Source organism: Phyllostomus discolor, chromosome 2 (assembly GCF_004126475.2).
Source record: "Phyllostomus discolor isolate MPI-MPIP mPhyDis1 chromosome 2, mPhyDis1.pri.v3, whole genome shotgun sequence".
NCBI classification, from domain to species: Eukaryota; Metazoa; Chordata; class Mammalia; order Chiroptera; family Phyllostomidae; genus Phyllostomus; species Phyllostomus discolor.
The window spans coordinates 262574-275457 of NC_040904.2; the positions used below are offsets into that span (position 1 = coordinate 262574).

Below are 12884 nucleotides of genomic sequence, written 5' to 3' on the forward strand. Positions count from 1 at the left end.
ACAGCCCACGGGCAGGTGGAAGGAGAAGGAAGCCTCAGGAGCTGACTGTGTATACGGGCCCCAGCCCTTTCAGGGCCTGCGCCGGGCTGCCCTCCCCTCCCACCTCACTGAGTCTCTGTCTGCACCCCACCGTGAAGGCAGGCGGCCTGCAATGCCATCGTTCTTCCCACTGGACTTCGGCAATGCTCCTTTCTTCCTGGACTGCTGGACCCCATTCCTTCCACTTAAGTTCCAATGCAGGGGTCACCTCCCGCCGGGCCTGAGGTCATAGGGACGCCCACTGGTTGCACCTCCATACAATTTCACTCATGTCATTTTCTTGTGTATTTTGGATGTGACTCAAATGTCCCCACGTGTCGGAGCCTGTGAGTGCAAACACAGTCACTTTCGTGGTAACACCGGACTCTCATCCTGGTCTCCTTCGCACCCCCTCCCCCAACAACCCCCTTCCCAGAGCTCTTGTGTTCAGTACCAAGTCCCAACACTCTGAAGCTGCTGCTGTTCAGCCACCAATTCCCACCGCCCCTCCCCCGTCTCTTTCTCCCCCTAAACTCCAAAGCCAAGGGCCAAATTCCTTCGTAAAGCCCTGCGGACCCTAGTCAGGCTGGTGGCTGAGACCGAGTGGCCGCATCTTGTCCAGATGTTTGGATAAGCATAGAGTTCGCCACGGGCGCATCTCTCCGTAGAGACGACGCTTGCAACTGCAGAAGTGCCGAGTGGCTCCGGAACGGAACTTTAACACTGCCGCCGAGTGAAGGCCAGAATAAGCGGCCGTAGACGAAAGCCGAGCAGGGCGCTGGCCGGGGCTCCAGGGTCCGGAAAGCCGCAGCGGAGGGGACCCCTGGGTCTGGGCGAGGGGGCGCGGTGCTGCGGCATGCCGCCCAAGCGCCGGGCGCAGGGACGCGCTCCCACCTGCGGGTGGCGGTTCTCCGCGAACCTGCGCGCCCCGCCCCCGCCTCGGCGACGACGCGGGGCCGCCGGCCTCCTCCTTCCCGCCCCCAGCAGGGAAGGAGGCGTCCTCGCGCGGCCGGAGCTTCCAGCAGCCGACTGGGCGGGCCCTGTCGCCGCCCCCCGAGTCCTACCCCGACCCCGCGGCGCGCGTCCCCTCCCCGCGAGCGCGGCGTGAGCGTCAGTCCGCGCAGCCACAGCCACCGGGGCCCTGGCGTGAATCCCTCCGCCGGGCCCTCCGCGGCTGCGGGGCGGGGCGAGGTCGCGGGAGGCGGGGCCTCGGCGCCCCGGGAAGGGCGGGCCGGGGTCTCGCGAGGAGGGCCTGGGGGCGGGGCCTCGGGAAGTGGGAGGGGCCCGGCGCCGGGAGGTGTCGGCGGCCGCGGGGGCTGAGGGGCGGGGAGCGGAGCGGAGCGGAGGGAGGGGAGCGGGCGGCCGGCCTCCGGGAGGCGGTGAGTCACCTGACCGCTGCCCGCCCGGCTCGCTGGCTGCAGTCAGTCGGGCCGCGCCGCGCCTCGGCTCTGGTGAGTGGCTCGGCCGTCCCGCGCCCTTTCCCGGAGGGTCCCGGCGGCGGCGCGCGGCGGGGGCTGCAGGCCTGTGCGGGGCGGCGCGGGGCGGCGCGGGGCGGCTGCCTGCTGGGCGGGGAGCGCGTCGCCTGGCCGTGGGGGTGGTGGCGGCCCCGGTTCCTGGAAGTGGCAGTGTCCGCCGGAAGGTGCGACTCGCCGGCCTGAGGTCGTTGACCGGCCCGCGCCGTCCTTCTCCCGGCTCTGGCGGGGCGGTTACGGGCCGGAGGCTGCGGTTTGGGGCGCCGCCGCCCCGCCCGCCTGCGGGTCACCGGGCCCGGCCGGGCCGCGGGGACTCCGAACACCGCCCGCGGCCCGCCCGGCTCCGCGCGGTCCTCCTGCCCCTCCCGGCACCGCCGCGCGGTGTGTGCGGCGCGGGGCGGCGGCACGAGCGTCTCCGGGCCGGGCTCCGCCGGGACGGTCCGGTGGAGCGGGGCGCGCCGGCGGAGGTGCGGGCGCGCGGGGTGGGGCGGACACCACGCGAGCCGTGGCTGGCGCGGTCCCGTGACGCTTTCTTGTCGCCGGGTGCAACCGCGCGGGGAGCCTGGTGCGGGGGCTCGGGCGGACCGGGCGCAGGGGCCGGGAAAAGGAACAAAGACTCTTTGTGCGGAAGCTGCTGTTGGAGAAGGGGTCGGGCCGGGACTGGGACCCACGGGGCCGCTTGCGGGGCCGGTGCGCGGCTCTCACCGGCCCCTGCTGCCTCCCGAGGGTCTGCTCGCGCGCCGGGAGGAGCGGCAGCGGCGGGCGCCGGGGCGCGTCTCGGGGTCGCGCGGGAGCCGGCGGCGGCCTGCCGGCTTCCTGCGGGTACGGGGCCGGGGCCGGGGCCGGCCGGAGGCACTTCTGCCTCGGATGGAAGAAACCTCGGCGGAGAGGCTCGTGGTGACTCAGCCTCGCGTCCGATGGTCTTGGTTTCGGGGCTGCGTCGCGTGGTGTATTGTTGCTGTTCTTCACCCCGGGCTGTGGCCGCGGCTCGCCGCGGTGCACTCTGTAGGTTGGGCAACAAGGTAGCATGACTCGTTGAAAAAGTTGGGCTGCTGAGTCATTTGTCCCAGCCCGCGAGGGGCCTGGGAACAGCTGGTGCGGGCCCTGGGTCCGGGCCTGCGCTGCGAAGGGGACCCACCTCCAGGGGCGGAAGGGGGCCCAGCCGAGTGTCTGTTTGGCGCAGGCAGCCGTGGGTGAAGTGCAGGGTCGCCCCGAGGAGGCGGCCAGGTAGCGCCCCGGGCAGGTGCGACCCGGGTGAAGGCGTGCTGGTGGCGGCGTCGCTCACGGGGAGCGCCACCGAGAGCGGTGTCGTTGCAGCGTCTCTCCTGTGCTTGTTTTTTTGTTTCCTTTCTGTGTTTTTGTTGTTGTTGTTGTTGTTGTTGTGTGGCTTATCCATTTCAAAAAGTGAACTTCAGTTGTTCTTCGTAAGGATTCTTCGTGAGACCGCGGGAGACTTCCCCTTGCTGCTCGGCCCGCTGCCCATGCGCACTCGAGTGAGTCCTGGTGGCAGGACCGAGGTGGGGGCGGGGGGGGGGGTGTCGTGTGGGCACAGGTACCAGGTCTCCTTGAGTCCAGCCTAGGAAGAGCTGTTGGCGAAAAGCAAACCCGTACCTGTTCCTCGTCTCAGTTACGGTGCGGGTGTCTTTCCATCTGCGACCATTGCTTTGTGCTGTGAAGTAGGACCGCTGCTTACCGGCCGGTGCTGACAAAGTTCAGGAACGGGAAATGGGGGTGGCACCTGGCCCTCACCTGTGGTCGGAAGGATGACGGAGTAGTTCTTTGGTGGTAGTTTATTTAACACATTTGTATTTGAGAAAAATGGTTAGGGAAGTTTTGTTGTTCTAAGTTTGGGACTAGAAGTCTCATTTTTTTATCAGGGTCTCTAAGGTGGGGTGCAAAGTTACCCATTTGGAAGAAAATGTGAAAACATTGATTTTTAAAATTTGACTTGTATGTACAAGAAAGACACTACCTTCAATCACCACTAACGGTAGCACATGCATGTAACGTGGGTGCATGGCCCCTCGTCTTCCGGGCACACGGACAGTTTGCTGTCCACTGCCACTCACAGAACAGGTGGAGCGCTGTTTCAGAAATTCCCCTGATTTCCCGATTCGTTCAAAATGTTCTTAAATTTTCACCTAATTTTTGTTTCATGTGTAGTCGTATTCTTTTTATGCTTTAAAGGTTAGAAGCTTGAGTGTAAATTTCTTACTATATCGTTGATGTGGGGAATGGAAGCACCAAAAAGATAGATTTGCCCATTACACTGAATACAAAATACACAGTGCATTTTGAATTTGGAGGCAAACCAGGTGGTTGGTTTGTTTAAGGACGTGTAGGAACACATGAAAGGATGCGGTGGGCACGCCTGAAGATACCTGCACATCGGAGCGTGCTTTAGATATAAAATTCTTTTAAAATTGCCCTGATTGTAAGCCTGCCTCTTTGGGGCCAAGTGCACCCCCCTCCAGCAGTGATTAATACGAACAAGTTGAGCAAATCACTTGGCAAGTGGCATTTCCCTTCCTAGGAGAATGAATGTGCTTTCGTCAGAACATCGGCCTTCTGGGCAGTGGGGGGTGTGGGGGTGATTAGTACCTGGGGCTCCGGGCAGCCTCCTGGCCGGGCGCCAGCTCCCGGTGCCTGGTCTGGGAGACGGGAAGCTCAGAGTGAGTCGTTGTGCTGAGCCCATTCGAGTGGCCGGTGGTCAGAGTCTCCCCACACGCAGTGCTGATTCAGGCGTTCGGGAATCTTCTCCTGGTAGTCTCCTGACTAATACTCTGGCGGGGGGGGGGGGGGGGGGGGGGGGGGGCGGATTGCTTTAGCCCTACCACTTGCATTTCCTGAGGGCTCTGCTAGACGGAGGGTGTGTTTTATGAGGTGCAGTCGATGATTTATGAAACTGTTTTGATTTTAAAAATGTGCTGAACAAAGTAATCCACCGGAACCCAGGATACAGTAGTTCGAGCACTATTTGCCAAACCCAGGACCCTTGGAGAGAGCAGATACTGCGGGACTGCAGACGAAATACAGACCCGCACGGCGGGCAGGTGCGCAGTGAGCAGAGTGGCTGCCCGTGGGAGGTTGCAGCCAGACTGGCTGAGGGCAGGTTCCGGCTCGGTCAGCAGCTTTGGAGCCCTGGGCAAGCTGCTTCTCCTGCTTGTGCCTCATCTGGAAAGTGGGGATGATGATAACAGAGTTTGCACCAAAGAGATTGCTTGCAAATAAAATGCATTGTTACCGGTTACGTGGTTAGGGCACCCGTGCACGTCAGGTGTTGTTACCTGTCGCTCCGAATCCTGCACGGGTTTGGTGGCACAGCCAGGCTCTGCAGGCTCCTCCTGCTGAACGGATGAGGGGGGAGGTGGAGAGAGCGGGTGGTGAGCTGCTGGGGAGACCGCTCAGGTGGACGGTCCAAGTCAGATGGCCGAGCTCCCGGGGCCAGGAGGACTCGGGCAGCCACAGCCACTGCCACGTGTGCTGGAGGCGGTCGGCACCAGTTCGCTGGGACTGGCTTTTGGAGGAAAAACACACGTGCCGTCTGCCTTTGGTCCACTCCCCACACGAAGGTCCAGACGCTGTGGCCGGGCAGGCTCGCCTGAGCCCCGCTGTCTCTCCCAGCGGGACAGGCCTCACTCCTGGGCGGTTTGCTGGGGGCGTCTGGGCCGTGAGCGTGCCTGCCAGGTACCTCTGAGTCTGCCTTCCCTCTGCAGGATGTGTCTGTGCCAGCGGAGGACAGTCCTCCGCGGTCAGGGTTGCTCCCGTGGCTTCTCGCGCCTGTCGGTGGTTCAGAAAGGTGGTGTCGGACGCTTTGGCCGCCCTGCCTCTGAGCGGGTGGGTTCCTCCCCCTGAGCAGGTCCTCCGCCGCGGCTCCCGGGGCGCACGCAGTCCACGGGCCTCGGTGGCAGTGTGTTCGGGAGGGTGTTGACCGCTGCACTGGTTGTGCGGAGTGGGTTCCTTTTCGTTCTGTGCCTTTGAAACTTGGGAAGTTTTAAAAGCGAAGGAGAGAGCACTATGTGTTGTATCTATTCAGCAGTGTTAAATGTGTACTGAGTTGAAACTCTTGATCAGTTAGAATTCTGCTTTCTGTTTTCATCATTGGCGTGAATATGGAGGAAGCAGCTGGATTTAAATCATCTCCTTTTAGTTCATCTCCTGAGATGGAAAAAAAATTTGTTTCGTGACTTTTTTTAACCTGTAAGTGACTTGGAATCGAATTGAACAAAATGTGACTTGGATTGTCTGGGTGTTAAACCTCTTGTGCATCTAATACTTTTCCTTCAGTGTCATCGCTCCTTAGAACAGGCCTCACTTTGTGTGGGTCAGGGGCAGTTTGGAGAACGTTGACGGGATAGTAGAAACTGCCGCTGAGCGAAGACGAGGAGCAGAGACACAGCGGCAGCCGGCGTCCTGGCTGCTGCGTCCTGGCTGCCGCTCCCTCCTCGGCACCGGCACCTTCTGGAAGGTGTTGCTCTGATGCAGCCAAAGCTGCACGCAAGTCACGTTCTTCTAAAAATAAACTTAAATCGTTTTCTTAAGGCCTTAGGGAACTCACTCAACAGAATTTTTTGTAATAAATATTCCCAACTTGTATCTGATAAGGTTATTTGTACTTGTGTATTTGTCATTTCTTACGTTCAGTCAGTTATAGTGGGTAGTGTCACTCCACTTCCCTGTCCCGTTAAAGTGGAATTACACTAAAACTATAAAACTGTTTTATATGGGGGCCATTTTTTTCAGTTCCTTTTCACACTGTCCCCCTTCCAAGATTTCAGACTAAACAGTAGAGTTAGGGAAACGTCCTCTCTCTGTCCCCGCATTTTTCTCACTGATTTCTTTATTTCTTCTTTCTGTTGACTTGTCTCCATCATCACCCACTGGTGTGGCTCAGTGGGTTGAGCACCAGCCTGTGAACCAAAGGGTTGCCAGTTCGATTCCCACTCAGGGCACATGCCTGGGTGGGTCCCTAGTAGGGGATGTGTGAGAGGCAACCACACATTGATGTTTCTGTCTCTCTTTCTCCTTCCCTTCTCTCTAAAAATTAAAAAAATACAATCTTTCAAAGTAAAAAGATGTATTGGTCTTTAAATAAATTTATTAGGTTGTAATTTTGGGGAGTCATTTTATAGTAAATGGGGTTTTTTGTTTTGGTAAGATCAGTAATTTCATTACTGTGCATTTTGCACTTAAATGTTGTTTTAAAAATGTAAAGTGCTTATTAAATCTTGGCCCAGGAGACTTTTCATTCCCAAGGCACCTAAGATCCATTGACTCTGTTTTTCTGACAAGTGTTCCCAGCATGGCTCAGGACTCTCCTCACGGTAGAATTTATCACTTAAATTAGGAGGAGAAGTAAGTAAAAGAGCAGTTTTTTTAAAAAAAAAAGTATTTATTTTTAGGCAGAGGGAAAGGGAGGGAGAAAGGGAGAAAAACATTATCGTGTGGTTGCCTCTCTTGCGCCCCCTACTGGGGACCTGACCTGTAACACAGGCATGTTCCCTGACTGGGAATCAAACCAGTGACCCTTTGGTTTGCAGGCCGGCACTCAGTCCACTGAGCCACACCAGTCCGAGCGAGCCATTGTCCCTGTTAATCACTTTTTCCACATTAGCAAAAGACTTCTGAAGTAGAAAAGCATTTTGCCCAGATGGCTGGTGTTGCACCTGTCACCCTGAGAAGTCAGAGGAAACGCCTTTTGGGAGTGAGCCTGCAGGTACTATTGTTTTGCCTACTTCGTTGGTTCTTTGTGGTAAAGGACTGCCATAGCACTATTAAAACTAGATATTTTTTTCCTTTAAAAAATGTGTCTTGCCTTTGAGGGCATGCCTGTGGTTCTGGCCTATCTTCTTGTCTGTTTCCGACAGCAGGAGTCTGGGGACCCTTCCCTCCCTGGAGCAGGTGGGGGGCTGTGCTCAAGGGCCGGGGGAGGCCAGGGAACTCCGGGTCAGCCCCCTCTCTGCCACTCTGCCGCAGGTGGCTGTGCGGCACGTGCTCCAGCTTCTGTTGTGTGGACGCTGGGCAGCTCTGATCCCGGGAGGAAGTACGGAGTGATCGTGCTTCTAAGTTTCAAGGCACTTGGGTCTCTTCTCCGTGTGCCGCCCCCCCCCCCCCCAAACTCCTCACAGTCACAGGCAGCCTTTGGTGCACGAAGACAGCAGGCTTGCTGACTTTGTTTCGGCATGCGCGGCATGCTTGCGTGTCTGGTATTCAGTTCACACTTGATTTATGAGACAAGCAGGTATCCCTTTATGTGCCAGGAACCTCTGTAGGTGGTGGCAGCGCCGAACTTCTCAGAAGTCACAGTCTGATGCAAGCCATCCCTCTCGCGTGTGAGGTGTGCCTTGGAACCGGAGACGGTGAAGTCGGGAAGCCTCAGGGATGTCCGAGATAAATGAACAGTTGAGTCGGGGAGGCCGCTTGTTCTGACCACCCTTTTGGGGGGCTTAGCAACAGAGGGGAGTAGAGAAGGGGAGAGGCTGGTTGGGGGGGGCTTGGGTCAGGCAGGCCGTGGGTCTGTGCATGCAGGTGTTTGAAAACCAGGTCAGTGGGAGCAGCTTGGAGACGCAGGGCCCGTCGTTAGTGTTTGTCTTACGATGACCGTGACGACTGCCGCGAGTCCAAGTATCACCCGTGAGTGTGGCCAGGTTTCTCAGGAGAAGGCTGTTTTTTTTCCCGGGGTTCCTCTGGGTCGGTGAGGCTTTCCCTGGAGCCTCGCCGTGGAGCCGCCCTGACCCAGGCCCCTCTGGAGGCTCTCGGGCCGACCGGGCACAGGAGGGTCGCCATTCCTCCCGCGTCGGGACGGGGTCTGCCCCCCGGAAACACGCGGCCTCGGCGGGAGCAGATCTGAGCGCGCACTCGGGCGGTCGGACGCGCGGCCGCAGCGCTGCCCGCTGCGCACGCTGCGGGGGAGGGGAGTCGGGGTCTCGGGCGGCTCCTTCCCTTTTATCTCACTGCATTTCCTCCAGTGACCACGTGTTGACTTCAACGTCAGACCAGTCAGATGGTTGTTTTATTTAGAAGTTACTTGAAAATGGAAAGTGCCCACTGTCTCCAAGAAATGACATGTGGAAGGGAGATGTGTCTTTGGCTGTTCTAAACAGTTGTGAAGTTCTTTGCCATTCTCTTAACACTCCCAGGGAAAGGAGAATAGATGACATCTCACTGCGTCTGATTGTGCAACACACCCACAGACCTGCTCTGAGTGTGCAGGGCAGGCCACCTGTCCCGCCTGTGGCTCCCACGGAATCGGGGCACAGACAGGGACGCAGCTGCCTCTGCACACACACTGCCCTCCCGGGAGGGAAGGCGGTCTTGAGTTCAGCGGGCTGCCGCTCGTTTCTTTGGACGGTGCCCTGGGGGCGCCCCCAGACTGCTGGGGCGCCCTGGCGTGGTCGGAGGACGTCTGTGTGCCGTTCCGGTTCCTCCTCAGCCCCAGGTTTCGGTGCCTGGTGTGTCACGTGACGGGCAAACAGGTGACGTGAACATGCCGACAGTGCTGTGAGCTCATGGAGCAGGAGTTACTTGCTGATGCACTGTCCTCCGTGATGGTGGCTGCCGAGGCTGTGCCACCTGGTTCGGGGGGGCCTCTGGAGTGGCGCTGCTCCTTAGGGTGGAGTTTAGAAGAGACTCGTCATGTGGCCACAGCCACTTCTGGCTCCAATAGAAACATAATTAGTTGTCCCTCAGACACCATCTGAACCGATAAATGTTTCAGTTTTTCGTTGAACAGGCCTCCAATTGCTATTTGACTAGGTTTTGCAGGTACCGTGTTTTGGAAAGCGACCGTGTTGAGGGCTCAGGTGGAAAGTGTGCAGCTTGGAAACCCCCGAGTTAGAGATGGCAGCTGACTCCCCCGTTAAGTCACTCACAGCAGCGAGTGGACTGAAACATGTTGGTTTCAGCCGTGAACACTGAGACATTGTAGCACCGTGGTGGCTGTCAAGGATTAGCGGGTTAGGTCTTTTAAAATAAATCATTTTAATTTAATCCTCCTACTTCAGAAGTTCCACGTCTATGGTTCATGCGGTGTTCTAGTTGCTCCCCTGCGACTGCTGCCTTGTTAAAGTTATCACCTAACTTTTCTTTCACTCCTGATCCTTTCTCGTGGCTCAAATGGGTTTTGGGTTGGAGTGAGGTGGTGTTTAAGGGACGGCTGGGAATTCGAAGGTCACTTTTTTGGTGGTTGTTTTTTCTTGTTGTTGTTGTTTTTTTCCCCGGTTACTTTGCATACTGTATGTGTCAACTCTTAGAGGCTCATTCTGACCTTGATCTTGTTTCAGGGCTTTTGCTCCCACTACGTAATCAGAAATAAATAATTTGCATTATGGTTATAGTTTTTATAGTTTGAAAACAACACAACATGAAGAATCTCTGATATTTCCATTTGGGTGCAGGACACGGACACTCAGGGCTCTGTGTGGGAAGTCACCTTTGATGACGTCTCTCCTAGCATTCTGTCCTTGAACTTTCCACGTGTTGTCGGGGGCAGCTGTAGGGTTTGATCTAAGTTCAGCATAGCTTAGTGTTAGGCTCCCCTCAGCACTATATGGGATGTTTAATTCTAATCCAAGGAGTGTTGTTAAGAAATTCATTAACCAAATATTGAGTAATAAGGGAACATTTGCTATTTCTTAAATATTGGGTTGGCCCAAAAGGTCATTTGTTTTTCTCTGTGCGGTGGCTCTAGTGGTGCTTAGCCTTTAATGTCATGTGAAACGGTGTTGTTAGATTTGTTGTGACAGCTGTCGTATCAGTGCGCATTAAAAAAGTTATCAGAGTTGGTGAGCTTTAGTGCAGCCATTTTAACATTGAAGATGGAAGAAGATACACAACATTTTATTTGTGTTATGCTTTATTATTTCAAGGAAGGTAAAAACGCAACTGAAACGTAAGAAAAGATTTGTGCAGTGTGTGGAGAAGGTGTCGTGACTGATCAACATGTCAGAAGGGGTTCACGAAGTTTCCTGGGACTATTTTGGCCAAATAACCCTTTGCTGTGGGGCCATCCGTGCACTGGAAGATGTTTGGCAGCCCCCCCCCCCCCCCCCCCCCGGCCTCTGCCCACGAGAAGCCCGCAGCGGGAGACAGCTGACGTACTCAGAGTGGCCAAGTCAGTGAAGTTGTTGGTGAAAATGAGAATGTGTCTTTTACTTTACTGAAAAAACTAAATGGATTTTTCAGCCAACGCAATACCCTTTTAGTCTGTTTGACGTTGTTCTCGTCACCAACGGGACACTCAGGCATTCCCCTCTACCTCTCGTTTTCCCACCTGTCTTCATCCCTACCTCCCCATCCCGCGCACACACGCGCACACACACACACACACACACACACACACAGAGCACACGTGGCCGTTTGGTCACAGAACGTGGATTGAATGTCCTCTTTGGACCTGGAGGCAGAAGACCTCGTCATCCTGCTAAGCTGCCGACCCTTCGGGGCCTCCGCCCCTTCACCCGCAGCGGCTCTGTCACGGGGGCCACGCGGGCGCAGTGTGCTCTTTTAGCTGGACACGCTTCAGCCTGTGAAGCTGGCGGTTTTCTCGAGCAGACTTGGCCAGTTTTAACATTTTCTGTTTACTTTGTTGAGATCTTAGGCTTACTGAATTTTTATTTTAATTTCCTTTTTTAAAAGGTTTCATTTATTTTTAGAGAGAGGGAGAAAAAGAGGGAGAGGAAATTCAGTCAGCTGCCTCTCGCATGCGCCTGTCCGGGGACTGAGCCTGCGACCCAGGCCTGTGCCCAGACCGACACTGAACCAGCGACCCTCACCTGGTGGAACCACGCCCCAGGAGCTGAGTCAGCCACATCAGTCAGGGTGACTTTTTGTTTTTAAAAGTTTAGGAATCTCTTCATTTTGTAACTTAATTTGTGGGTTTGTAGAGCCTTTTAAAAAGGCAGTTTTCTTTCGGTCACTCACATCACAAAGGTAACCGTCATGATACAAGACGGATCTGTGCGAAGCTCGGGGCTGTGAGGTGTGCCGGACCCCCCGGGCCGTGGAGCAGGCGTCGGCGCCCTGCCGGGGCACTGGGGTGCGACATCTGCCACCTCACGGGGGGCCACGCAGCGCTCATCTGTCACGCTGTGTGTCCCCGTGGCGTCCCGTGGCAGTGCTAACACAACCTGGAGTTGATTGTCTTTTGCATCTCATGGTTCTGGGCATTTTTTCCACACTCGATCCTTTCCAAGGGGCTTCATGAGACCAGGGGGCTGGGGGCACCTGCCTGTCCCTGCCGCACCTTGCCCTTCTTTCCTTCGCCGTCCGAGGGGACCCTGTTTCCAAGCCGTGCCCTGCCGTTCGCCCTCCTGTCCCGATCGCCGTGCGGGCGTCGTGGTGGAGGCTGCTGTGCCTGGCGTTGCCGCGAGTCTCTGTGCAGCGGCCAGCCCGCGTCTGCTGGTGGCTGGAGGATGCAGTCGGAGGACACAGCCAGCCGACGTGTCTCGGGGGCCCTCGGACAGGGGAGCGAGTGTGGACTGCGTTGTTAACGGAGGCACACTTCTTGTTTCTAGTTGTTGCCTGTTTCAATGTTTTTGGTTATAGTAGGTGTTTACGATTGAGAATCTAAATGCATAAACAAACAAAACTTACCTAGAGGTAACCACTGTTAACACTTGGACACCATCCTAGCTAAAGGTGGAGGAACTCGGGTTTCCGCACATGCTAACTGTGAGGTGCCCTCCATCGGCAGACGCACAAGTGGTGGTGTGAGTGTGCATTCGGGCACGTGAAGCTGCGATTGGACTCGGGGTGTGAGCGTGTCCCGCAGTCCGTGAGCGAGCGAGCGTGTCTTCGCCGTGGGGCCGGGCAAGGTCACGCAGGACCTGTGTGCCCACAGGAGGGGGCAGTTCAGGGCTCGGCCCTGCGTGTGCGGCAGGACCACTGGGGAGCTGGGCCGTCGGAGGGTGCGGTGGCCTGGATGCTGACTGTGGGAGGGACCCCCTGAGGGCCTGCATCGCCTGTGGAGCGTTGCTGGGAGGCCATGCGAGGAGACCGGGGTCACGGGTCCTCACAGAGGGCGTTCCTGGCGTGGGCGTGGAGGGAGGAGTGTGACTCTGGCGGGGCCCGGGACACTGGGAGGCCGGGAGGTGGGGGGTGGGGACATGAGCGGCCCCCCGTCGGGAGCTCGCTGAGGGGCAGCAGCGCCTTCCACTGTGGACGGCGGCGTCTGGGCAGGTCCCGACGCTGTATGTGCTTTAAGAGAGGAGTCGTAGCGGTGTGTTTGTATGGTAATGGGAGCAGTGGAAACGCTGCACGTTCATTCTTTTCACGTCTTTTCTTGCGAGACTTTGCAGACAGTTGTTCATTTTGCTGGTCTTCTCAGAGAGCCGGCGGTGGTTCAGCTCAGCGGTCCCACCAGAAGCAAATGCACAGTTTGACGCCGTGAGTGGG

The 12884-nt window shown here is 57.0% G+C and overlaps 1 protein-coding gene across 1 annotated transcript in view; it reads left to right on the top strand.

Annotated features, from left to right (window-relative positions):
* The first annotated feature begins 1420 nt into the window (after positions 1 to 1420).
* Positions 1421 to 12884, top strand: part of BACH1 (BTB domain and CNC homolog 1) — a 33499-nt gene continuing 22035 nt past the window's right edge. Inside the window, exon 1 of the mRNA XM_028503970.2 lies at positions 1421 to 1469. The gene's annotated coding sequence lies outside the window, so the exon portion shown is untranslated. The remainder of the gene's footprint in view (positions 1470 to 12884) is intronic.